The following is an 11150-nucleotide window of genomic DNA, read 5'->3' on the forward strand; positions in this document are numbered from 1 at the left end:
TGTGTCCACAAACACTAATTTAATTTCTTAGCAATTGCTACATTAGGAAAGAAGAGTTTTCAAACATTTTAATATTTTGGATATCACTGGCAGAAACTGGGCAACAGTTGCCACACAGAAATTGGCCATTGCCCTGCTAGTGTTTTAGATTACGCTTCTCCCAAATTTGCACAACGTCTGAAAGGATGAAAAACTGGCATTTAAGATTGCTGTGCTCTGAGGCTTTGAACCTGTAGTCAATCAGAACAAAAGTAAACAACAACAAAAAAAATCTGGCAATTAATAGAATGTTTTGTGGGGCTTGGGGGAGTGAGTTTTATTGGTTTATTTGGTTCATGCAGAGATGAAGATGAATTTTTTAAAGTTTAAAGATTACTTCATAGAAAATGTAGCAGCCGAAACCATAATGATTTAAATTAGTGCTTTGAAGGTCAGTAAATTAGGTATATCTTCACAAGTGAAGTAGAGATTTTGTAAAAACATTTCATCCCTAAATAATGTATTTCAGCTATGAATTTTCATCAGAGTGACTCAAAGTAATTTCTCCATTTCTGGTCTTTTATATGATCAAAGCTGTGTAGTGAAACTTTCTCTTGTGTTTTCATTTTGGGCTAATATTTACCATGTTTCAGGCATTCAGCGCTTATTTGGAAACTGACATTTCTGCCAAAAAAAGTCTTCATGAAAGATTTTAAAGATCTGGATTTCCCCTGAAAAATTTACCTTCTGATGAATTTTCTGCTGGCTCATGCGTCATAGCAGATCCATTCCTTCTTAATAGTGTGACTATTCAATGTTGTATGTTTTTCTGATACAGTGTGGATTTTTTTTTTTAAAACTGCTTAAGCCACTGCAGTTGTAGTTCTAGTTGAAGAACTCTCTTACCTGGAAATAGGAGAGGTTTGATTCCATATGTATGATTAACAGTTAGAAAGTGTTTTTCCAGAGCCTCATAAAACTCTCTTATCTTTTCACAGCTACACATGGAGAAATGCAGTACAGAATTGGATTTAAATGCCTAGAGTAGCTCAAATTGAAAATGCTAGGGGCAAGGCAGTTATGTGTGCCCACAGTAAAAGAGGGGCCACTGAAAATATCTTTTAATGGGGGATTCCTCACAAGGAAAACCTGTTGTTATGGGTGTGCGTGTGTAGCAACTCCAAAGGACAATGAGTGGTTCAGGCCAAGAAAAAGACAAAGGGAATTAGAACTGGAAGCAGGCCGGCAGAATGATGGATAGCTAGTGGATTAGTCAGTCTATGGAAACTTTATTTGGCATTCATGTAGTCTTCAGTCTCAAAGAACCACAATGTTCCCTTGGGAGATTATTTTAAGATCCCAAAGAATGTATGTGCTGTTCTTTAGTGTCGAGCAATTTCATGACGTGCTCATCCAGCCGTGTTTTTTTTAATTCAGAAGTAAAAGTGCAGAGCATCCCCTGGATGTATAGTTACCGCTGTTCTACTGGGGGAAAAAAGTAGAAAAAAAAAAAAGTATTCTAGTTTCTAGCTCCACGGTAAGTTATTAGTTTCCCCCAGGATCCATTTTTGCAGCACACTACAACATTTGATTCTCTCACTTATTTTACAGTCGTGAGTTCTCTGCCACTAGAAAGGCAATAGAGATTGCATTTGGCATAATGCCATTTATGGGAAATTATTTTAGCTGCTAAATAGAAATCCAATTAAAATTAATTTTAAAACTGTTTTTAAGGTTAACTTTCAAGCAGAATTCTTGAGTCTCGCTCTTAAAGTGGGCATTTCACTGGTTTTGTTATGCTAGTATTAAATCATTTGAGTCATTGAACCAAAATGGATTTGAATTGCAGCTGTACATAATATTGGCATTTGAACTTGACGATCCAAATAGTTACGATATCTGAAAAGTCACTTTCTTGTGAAATACACTTTCACCAACTTTACAGCTAAATTACAGTTATGCCAACAATATTAGTTTGCTATTAGAACATCAAAGCTATAGGTTATTGTGGGGATGACGCACAAAAATAAATAAAAGTTTCACTAAGGAACATCGAGCGTAAGAAGTCTTGTCCTTATGCCTGATCAGAGGTTAAAATAAAGCATGATTTACTACCAAAAGCTGGGTGACAGATTGTGCTGATTCAAGCAGATTAAATGAGAAAGGGATGTTTCTTGAATGCTAGAACAAGAAAGACTTAATGATAACACATACTCATTTGCTTGCACTTGTTAGCTGATCTGTATAATCAGATTACCTATGAAGTCACGTCCACAAGGGCTAAGTTGTATGTACTGTCATATAACATTGCTGTTCGTTTCTCCTTATAAACCTTGAGTAAAGCTGAATATATATGAGTCTGAAAAACAATTTGAAACCTGTTGTAAAGAACTTTGGCAAGTATTGATCTGTCAAAATAAGATATTAACTCGTAGTTTTACTAAAATGAACAATTCCAGTTCACTCTTCAGTCAGTCTTGACTACTGTCAGTGGCTGAGGGGTAGGGACAGGCAAGAGAAAGATTCAATATACCTTTCATTCTGGCAGAGAAGTTTAACTGAGATCCAAAATACAATTGCATTAAAATTAACTGCTTAATATTGCACAGTAGATGTCAACCTTGAGGATAGTAATGTCACAAGACATCACCCTTTCTTTTCTTTTTCTCAATCCTCATCATGTACATATTCATCAGAACCCAGACCTGAAAGGAACAGAACTGCTTGGGACCTGGGCTCTGGCCTTCTCTCACGCTGATCTGGAAGAATTAAAGCTGTGCTCAGGGTAGACCTAAAACATAGATGTTATTGCAGTTTTGTTGATAGTGTAATATGTGAGAGTACAGCTGAGAGCAGCTTGCTAATGGACTAGGATATTTTTAGTCTGTTGAAAAAATACAAGAGGTCCATGTAAGCTACCTGTAATGTCATAGGATGAGGGTGTGCAGGCTAGCAATGGTCAAGGTATAGCACTTAAAAACACAGCATTAATTAAATACGTGGTTGTACTAGTGCCACTTCTAATGACCAGTGATTGTGAGCAGGCTTACTGTTTGGGTGGAGTAACTGAACTACTACGAGGTATGTGGCAGTAGCTGGTAGAAGAGTATAATGAGAGAAAATGTAAAAGTAAGTGGTTGACTGTGTACATATGGGAGAGAACTTGGATTTTTTTATTTTTATTTTTTTTTAATTTGGCTTTCCAATGACACGACTCCATTGTGGCTGCTGTTTGGCCATTGTGCATAGTGTTATGCTTTGGGGGATTATGGTTCCTGGGATGTTGACAGTGCTTAGTGGGACAGAGCAGCCAGTGTGACAGACCCAGTGGCAACAGCCATGAGGGGTCAGTTCTGGAGATAGCAGGACTTTCTTGTCTGCCACAGCCCAGGAAAGGGTTTTTTCCTTTGTTTCTGTCATTGCAACAATGGACAAAGCTAGCTGACCTTACCCTGTGGCAGAACATGCTGGAGGTGCTCAGCATTCCTTTATCTCCCATACCTTTAAATTCAAATAGATTGCTGGAAAAGCAAGGCATGTGTCAGAAACTTGGCAAGAGTGTGCAGTGTGTTTCTCTGTTGCCTGATGTAAGGGGAGAATGCTGTAACTAGGTGATCCTGTCACTAGAGGACATGCTGGGCAGAACAGTCTAAAGGGACTGAATGGCTTCTTCCAGAAGCCATGCAAGACCAGTGGAATTGGTTATAACTGGAGTAAACAAACCCTAGTAGCTCCAAGTTGGGGCCATGACTAGCGCTCTACTTGAAGCCCATGCCAGGTTTGGAAGCCAAGTTCTTGGTTTGTGCAGCACTGCAGTTGTACTAAAGGATGATGCTGAACCTGAGCTGAGCCTACCCAGAGACAAATCTCATGTCTGCATCAGGACCTATGTGCAATAGATGGCACTGTTAGTATATAGCTTGGGCAAACCACCCACAGACAAGTGGGAGTTGATGGTAACTGCAGTCCAAAAATAAATTTATGTATGCTGGGCTGAACAGCAAGGGCAAACTGCTATCGCAGGTCAGGGGATTGATTGACAAGCATGTTCAGCTTCTTGCAAAAGTCAAATGAGATGCGTAGAAGCAAGCATCAAGTGATCTCTGAGCCATGGATATTATAAACCTAGTTCTACCTACAAATACCACCTGTGTGATTCCCAAAAAAAAGATTAGCAAAACTTTCAGTGCCTGACGTAATGCAGAGTTCAGGTTTGGATTTTTGCTTTTAAGTTCAAATCTGGCAAATATTCATGCTTTCCCTCTCCTTCTTCCAGCTTTAATAACTGCTTATGCCCCCTGTTCATCTCTCCAGAAAGGGAGGTTTTTGAAGTGTGCTGTGATTCTCTGTTTCTAAGTGACTGTATTTTAAATTTTCCACTGCTGTGAATGACATAAATGACTTGAGCAGAGGAATTGTGTTGCTCTAGATAGCCAGTATACTCATCAAATGCCATGTGATTGAGATACATAGATATTATGATTTCAGGACAGCTGTGCTAAGTTCTACACACTGAATAAACTTCACACTATACATTTCAGTAGGTGAAAGCTCTCTGCACGCCAGATACCCAGTGGAGACAGACTGTTCTAATTTTTAAAATCATGAAAGGCTTTTGACACTTGCTCTGTTAATTTTACACCAAGAACAGAGAGTCCTTAAAATAACTGTTTAGCTAACCTCTGTATGAACGGGCTCTGCTTGTTACTACTAAAATTGGAAGTACTCATTGTACTAATGGATTTTGGTGGTTCTCTGCTGCTTTATCTTTTAAGCATAGATGTTATTATTTGAACATTGGTTTTCTGAGTAAAAAGATAAAATGTGTGTTTTAAATTAATCCTCCTTATCCTCTTTGCTGCCCTCTCCCCTTAGAATTTCCTCTTAGAAGCTCAGAACTACTGAACAATAGTACCATTGCTAATGTGCAGCCTTGCCAGCTAAACCAACACCACTGAGACTTTGCCTGGCTTTTCTAGTGTGCCTGTTCTTAGGCAGTGGCATTTTTTAGCTTGGCTTCTGTGGAGTCTTCACTCTCAGGACATGACATTACTAACCCAGTTAATAAAGCTAGAGTCCTCTATTGTGAATTATGGAGAGGTGTGTTGACTCAAAGCTTTGTGCTGCCAGTATATTCCCAACTATTTCTATGCGTTAAGTATTTCATCCTATTTTGATTCTCCACTCCACAAGTTTTAAATGCTCATTGTGAAGGCTTAGGGGTGTTTTGATGGACAAAGTTAATCACTTTAATCACTGAGGTGATTAAAGCCCCCTGCCTCTGATATATCAAGCCTCAAAGATGTATTCGCTTGCTAACCTCAAATCCTAAAATCCCAACTGATGTATTAGCAACAGGCTTCCTGACTACCTAGAAGAGGACAAATATCAGCTGCAGCTGTATACAAGGGGACTGAGCTGAATCTTGGAGTTGCATTAGACATTTGCATGCAATTAATTTTCATCTTATTTAAGATATCAAAATCTTTGAAAAGCAGAAAGATTGCTCTTCAGAGACTTTCTGTAAAATTGCTTATCTACCATATATCTTTTCAGGAGGGAGAGAAAGCTTGTTCTAGAACTTGAAGTGTGTTTGGTGAAAAACGTAGATGTAGCCATCCTAACATAAAACTGTTCATTGACTACATTCAAGAAAAGTTAGATAAAAATATAGTGTATGAATCTGCAGTATTTGAATTAATGGTTAACTAAATTTTATTTGAACATCACCTATTTGGAATCAATAATTCCCAAGATGTAGCACATTCAGCAACTAATAAAAATTCTGAAATTAAATTATCCCTTTAGTTTCTGGTGCATGCTCTGAGGACTGTCTCAAACATTTTTAATACTTTTTTTTCTCAAGTATATCCAATCTGAAGGTGCTCTCAGATTAACATCAGGTCTGACATTTTGTTATCTCTTTTTAATGAGCCTTAAGTGCAAACAGTGCCTTGAAAAATACTGCTGTCTTTGCTTGTGTTGAGGCTCCATTTTTTCATTTCTCTGTCATGTCACTATTGAATTGCTGTGGTGTCTTCCACACACAAAGCCTGAATCTTTTCAGCACTTACACATTCAACCTGTGATTGCTGCCTGATGTATTTCAAGGCGTCGATATTAATCTCTTGAGGTTGTCTTGGCCTGTTTCTAGCAGCACTAGTTGGCCCTTGCCCGGTATTGTGAGGACATCCCCAGACTTGTGTGGATAGTGTGGTGAAGGCCCAATAACTGAGGAATTTGCATTCCCCTTCTGGCATCCACAGTGACTTTCACAGCACAGCTCTCGCGCCTCTAAGTGTTTATTCAGATCTGTCTCTAACAGACTGAGTGTGGAGGTGACAGAAGAGTACATCTAGTACTTGTTGAAACTCATGAAGACCTTTCTATGAGCTTCAGTGGATGTTACATTAAAATCAAACTTTTTCATCCTTTCACTGAAATTCAGGCTACCTATTCAGATGCCTGTATATGATTTAGTAATATATCCTCTGTGATTTAAAGAGAACCAGTGCTATAAAACAGGGCTTGTCAAGACAAGCTTGCTAGTTGACAGGATTGCTACTAATAAAGTCCAATATACTGTTCAGCAATTGCTGCAGCAATTGGCCCTCGTTTCCCCTCTATCTGGAGAAGCGACTCCCTTCAGTCTAGCAGCCATCACCATTCAGACACTAGTGGGTGCCTGCATATGTTTCATTTTGACATGAGTGGCTGCCATTGATCAAACCCTGCTCCTGGGTAGGTGCTAACCAGAGCCACAGGGTGAGGGGCTGTAAGAGGCAAAGACAGTGCCTGTGTGCAGGTCCTAACAGCAACTCAAACAATGCCTGCACAGAGGCAGCAGGGAACCGTTTCAGTATAGGTTGTTTGTTCTCTATGGTGTGGGTGCCTTGGCCATCAATTGTGTGTCATTAGAAAGCAAAGAATTGAAAATGCAGGTCGCTTTTGAGCAAACTGCTACACTGACTATTGAGAGGTGGTTGTCATCTAGCCCTGCACTGAGTGGGAACAAATGCATGAATAGAAATTGAACTGGTGTTCTCTGAAGGACTATGAGGATATTGACTATTTCAGATGTGGAATAAGCACTTGAGTTTCCAAAGTGAATTAAAGGGTGTTCCAGCAGTGATAGGCAGTCCCTTAGACACTATTTACAGAGCCTGCAGCTTCTCTGATGCTCTCCACCATTGACCCTTCCTTTTTATTGTGCTTTCCCAGCTAGACTGTGATAGGAGAGATCTGAATGTCCACTATTCTTCTGAGGAGTAGGAATAATCTGAGAAAGTTGCAAGCTAACTGCATAAATCTGTTAGCTAGAGAAAAAGTAGTGTTGGCATTAGGTAAAGGACTGATTGATTTATTTTTTTTTTCTTTCTTCTGCAGAACATGCCTTGAGTAACTGTGTTTCTTTAGAAAGGCAAACAGAAATGGCCCCATTAATGTCTTGTCCATTCTGAAAACTCTGCTGTGACTCTGTTGTACCAGAAGGAGTGTGTTGTTTTAGAGTGTCTTGGCCACTCACAAATAAAGCTGATGTAAAGATAATTTCCTCTAGAATAGAACTGCTCTTACCTACAGTTAGGATGGTTGATGGGATGGAGGTTATGTTTTGGCTGTAAATCACAATAGCTTTCAACTGTGAACAATAAACCCCAGCCTTCATAATTTTGTTAGCGATAGGAAATAATTTTGAGTCCTTCAGATGAAAGTATTAAAAAGCTAAGAGTTGTAACTGGGTTACTAATTCATTAATGAAGTTTAAAATATCAACTAAAGAAGATACATGCCCCTGCCCCTTAGAAAATTATGTATGTCTGTGTTGGTTGCTTTTTAGTTCTCTTGCTTCCATCTTATTTTTTGAGAGATTTAAGAAATGTGTACTTCCAAGTACTTAAAAGAAGTTGACACACAGTTGTTAAATACTAGTATCAGGGTTCAGGGTGGCCTGATACTAGCTGGGGAACCAGGAGCCGCAGGGGATTCCTGGGCATTCCTTGCTAGTTAGGGCCTGTCCCAGTCCCCATTGAGGGAGCAGGGCAGAGCAGGGGGCAGCCCCCAGCCCAGGACGTCAGGCACCTCTGGGACAGGCCAAGGTCAACTGGGAAATCAGTCCATGGATCTGTGTCTGGATCAAGGGGATCCATGACCAGGCATGGGCATGGCTGGATGAGTGACACAGCTGACATAGCTCAGACAGGGGACAAGGGTGAGAGCTTCAGCTTGCAAGAGAACAACAAGGGAACCCCACCAAGATATCTTAGCAGAGATATTGAGGTAACTCCTAGATTTTCTCACAGAGTTTACCAGCTTACTAGCCTTTTGAAGTTTAGGGGGGAGAGACGTGCTCTAGGCCCTGACATCAAGAGCCTGTGTAAATAGGCCAAAAATAAAAAGGGAAATGCCTGGGATTTCACTGTGCTCCTAATTCGCTGCATGCTTGCTCCTTGCATGTTGTGCAGAGCAGTCACCATTCCAGTAGTATATACACTAGGTCTGCAGAATTTTGCTTTGCTAGTATTTAATGTATACAAATCATGGGTTTAGTTGCACCGATGAAAACTTAATGTGGCTGAAGAAAGCTTTTGAATTGAATTTTCTATGTCTTACAGTACTAAATAAACCACTTATTAAAAAGAACAACATATGGGGGGGAAAGGAAGTTTCACACTGCTTCTGTGGTGTGAATACTATTCTTTTCTTTCTAATTTCTTCTGGTGGTTATTAGTTCCCCTTTCAGCCCATGTACATGATATTTTTAAAAAGACATACCCCTTAGCTGACAAATTTTAATGGAAGTATTTTCACTAGAACATTCATCACTGCTGAGAGCTCTGAGCTGGTGCCAGTCTATGGTGGCAGCTCACGTGGCCAGGGCAGCACGTTGGCTTCCAAGACAACAATCCCATTTTCTTCAGGGATTGTCATAGTTGGGGAAGCTGGAGTGCAGCTAAGAAGAGTGGCAGTGACTCATAACCAAAACTAGTAGGTATGGGCAGGGAGAGTGGATTAAGATGGTTTATGCTGTCATATCAGAATTAGCACATTTGATGACTGGCTGGTGGTAGTTATTTGGTATCTTGATGACTGGCTGGTGGTAGTTTTTGGGTATCCTGAATAGCTAATTTCAGTGGGACTGTGCTGGAGTAAGGTACTTGGAGCCAGCCAAGGGTACTGGAGTCCATTTTATCCATATTATTTACTGGATAATTTTATCTACGTTTATCGACTGGAGATGCATTTTATCTACATTTCCCACCATATTGAGACTATTGTGTGTTTGTAGACCACACAGTTGTTTGACAAGCATCTTCTCAGGCTGTACATCTGAAAGTACACTACTTTATAAATAAATCTGCCATATGGTTTGTCGGGTAGGTCTTTGACGCCTTTTACACTTGCTTAGTCAAGAGTGTATTGCATACAAACCTTTGCACATGACAGAATAAGCATCTGTTTTGTGACAGGACGACATGTGAAATGTAAGTAAATCACTTATAGTTTGTATTACTGGAATACTCCTCAGCCCTATTTGTGTATTGGAACTGCTCTCTGCCAGGCACTGCGCAAACAGAACAAAGACAGTCCCAGCTCCAAGAGCTTTAAAAGTCTCAGCATGCTGGATTTGAAAATGTACTAATATGAAAATCTATGTAAGGAAGAACCTCTCACATTATTACTTTGAGATCAGCTCAGACTACTATACAATATTCAAATATTCTGATCTGCTTCAAACCTGGCATAACTCAACTGAAATAGAAGTTATCACAGCAAGATTGATCTTGCTAAAATAAATGCTTTGTTCTAATATAACAGCTCAGTCCAACCTCCTCTGTGCAGCCAGAGAGTCTGAAAAAAAAATAATTTAAGAATCAGTCTTTCCTTAGTAAGCCTTAAGATTGCAGCTCCATTGTTTTAGATGTTATTTATTAAATATTGTTTAATTAAAAACTGGTTTAACTGATTTGGAGCCTGAAACAATTCCCATTAATGCCTTTGAGAATATTTTGTTCAACTTTATTAGCAATTAGATCTAGCCCTTAACCCTTTGGAAACTGCCAACAAATGCATATTCAGGAAAAGCAGCTAAGTATTCATTTGGTTGGCTGTCTAGAGACTGCAAATGTTCCAAGGATTAAATAGATGATTTTTTTTTATTTTTTTTTTTTTTTTTTTGCCACTGGGCAAAGTTGTCTGCCAAATTCTCACCAGATGCATATTAATAAAGCTGGGGTTTATAAACCATTTGATGCAGAGCTCAGTGCAATCCAAGTAACTCAGCTGCTAACAGGGTAAGCAGAGTTCTCTGATACCTCTCTTAGCTCTGGTTTGAACTACAATGCAAGCTGTAAGCAAATCAAAGTATTATTTGATAGACTTTCCTGAAAACAGTGAGAATCGAGCCCATTCTCTTAGCTGGCAAGTGGCATATTTCAGAAGAGCTGTGTAGTTGACATTACCTGACATTTTGGAGAACCCTCAGAGAGGACAAGGGCCAAATAGTCATGAAGGATTAATTGTCTTCATGACTGTCCTAGGTCTGAGTGAGTGCTGAGGTTCCTTGGTAGCAGAGGAGGGGCTACAGCCGTGGCCCCCCTGTGAGAAGCATCTCGAAGCTCCCCAACTCCCAGTTGGACCCGCCTCTGCATCAAGGCCAAACCAGTTAGCTGTACCGCTGCAATAACATATTTAAGAAGTGAAACCTGGGAGGAGTTGTGGGAATTGTGGGGAGAAGCTGCGAGGAGAACATCTGAACACTGAGGTCAGTGGAAGGAAGGAGGAGAAAGCGGGGAAGTGCACTGGTGCAGAGATTCCCCTGTACCTCATGGTGAGACAGCAGAGCCACCCCCCCACACACACCTGTGAGGGTCTGCGGTGGAGCAGAGGTCGACCTGTGGCCTGTGGAACAGGTGACTGTGCCCAAGGAAATCCAGGAGCCTGTGGGAAGAAGCCCCCACTGTTGTAGTTTGGCACTGGGAGGATTGCAATGTGCAGGGGTGACCCCCACCAGAGCAGCTCAGGAAATGCTGTAGCCTGTGGGATGGACTCATGTCAGAGAAGGTTTCTGGAGAATTGTCTTCTGTGAGAGGGGGCCATGCTGGAGTGCTGGAAGTTCTTCTGCCCCACCTCGAGGTGGAAGAAGCAGCAGGACTGACTGCCCCCCCCGCCCC

This window comes from Athene cunicularia, assembly GCF_003259725.1.
Source record: "Athene cunicularia isolate RWA chromosome 3 unlocalized genomic scaffold, athCun1 chr3_part1, whole genome shotgun sequence".
Taxonomy (NCBI): Eukaryota; Metazoa; Chordata; class Aves; order Strigiformes; family Strigidae; genus Athene; species Athene cunicularia.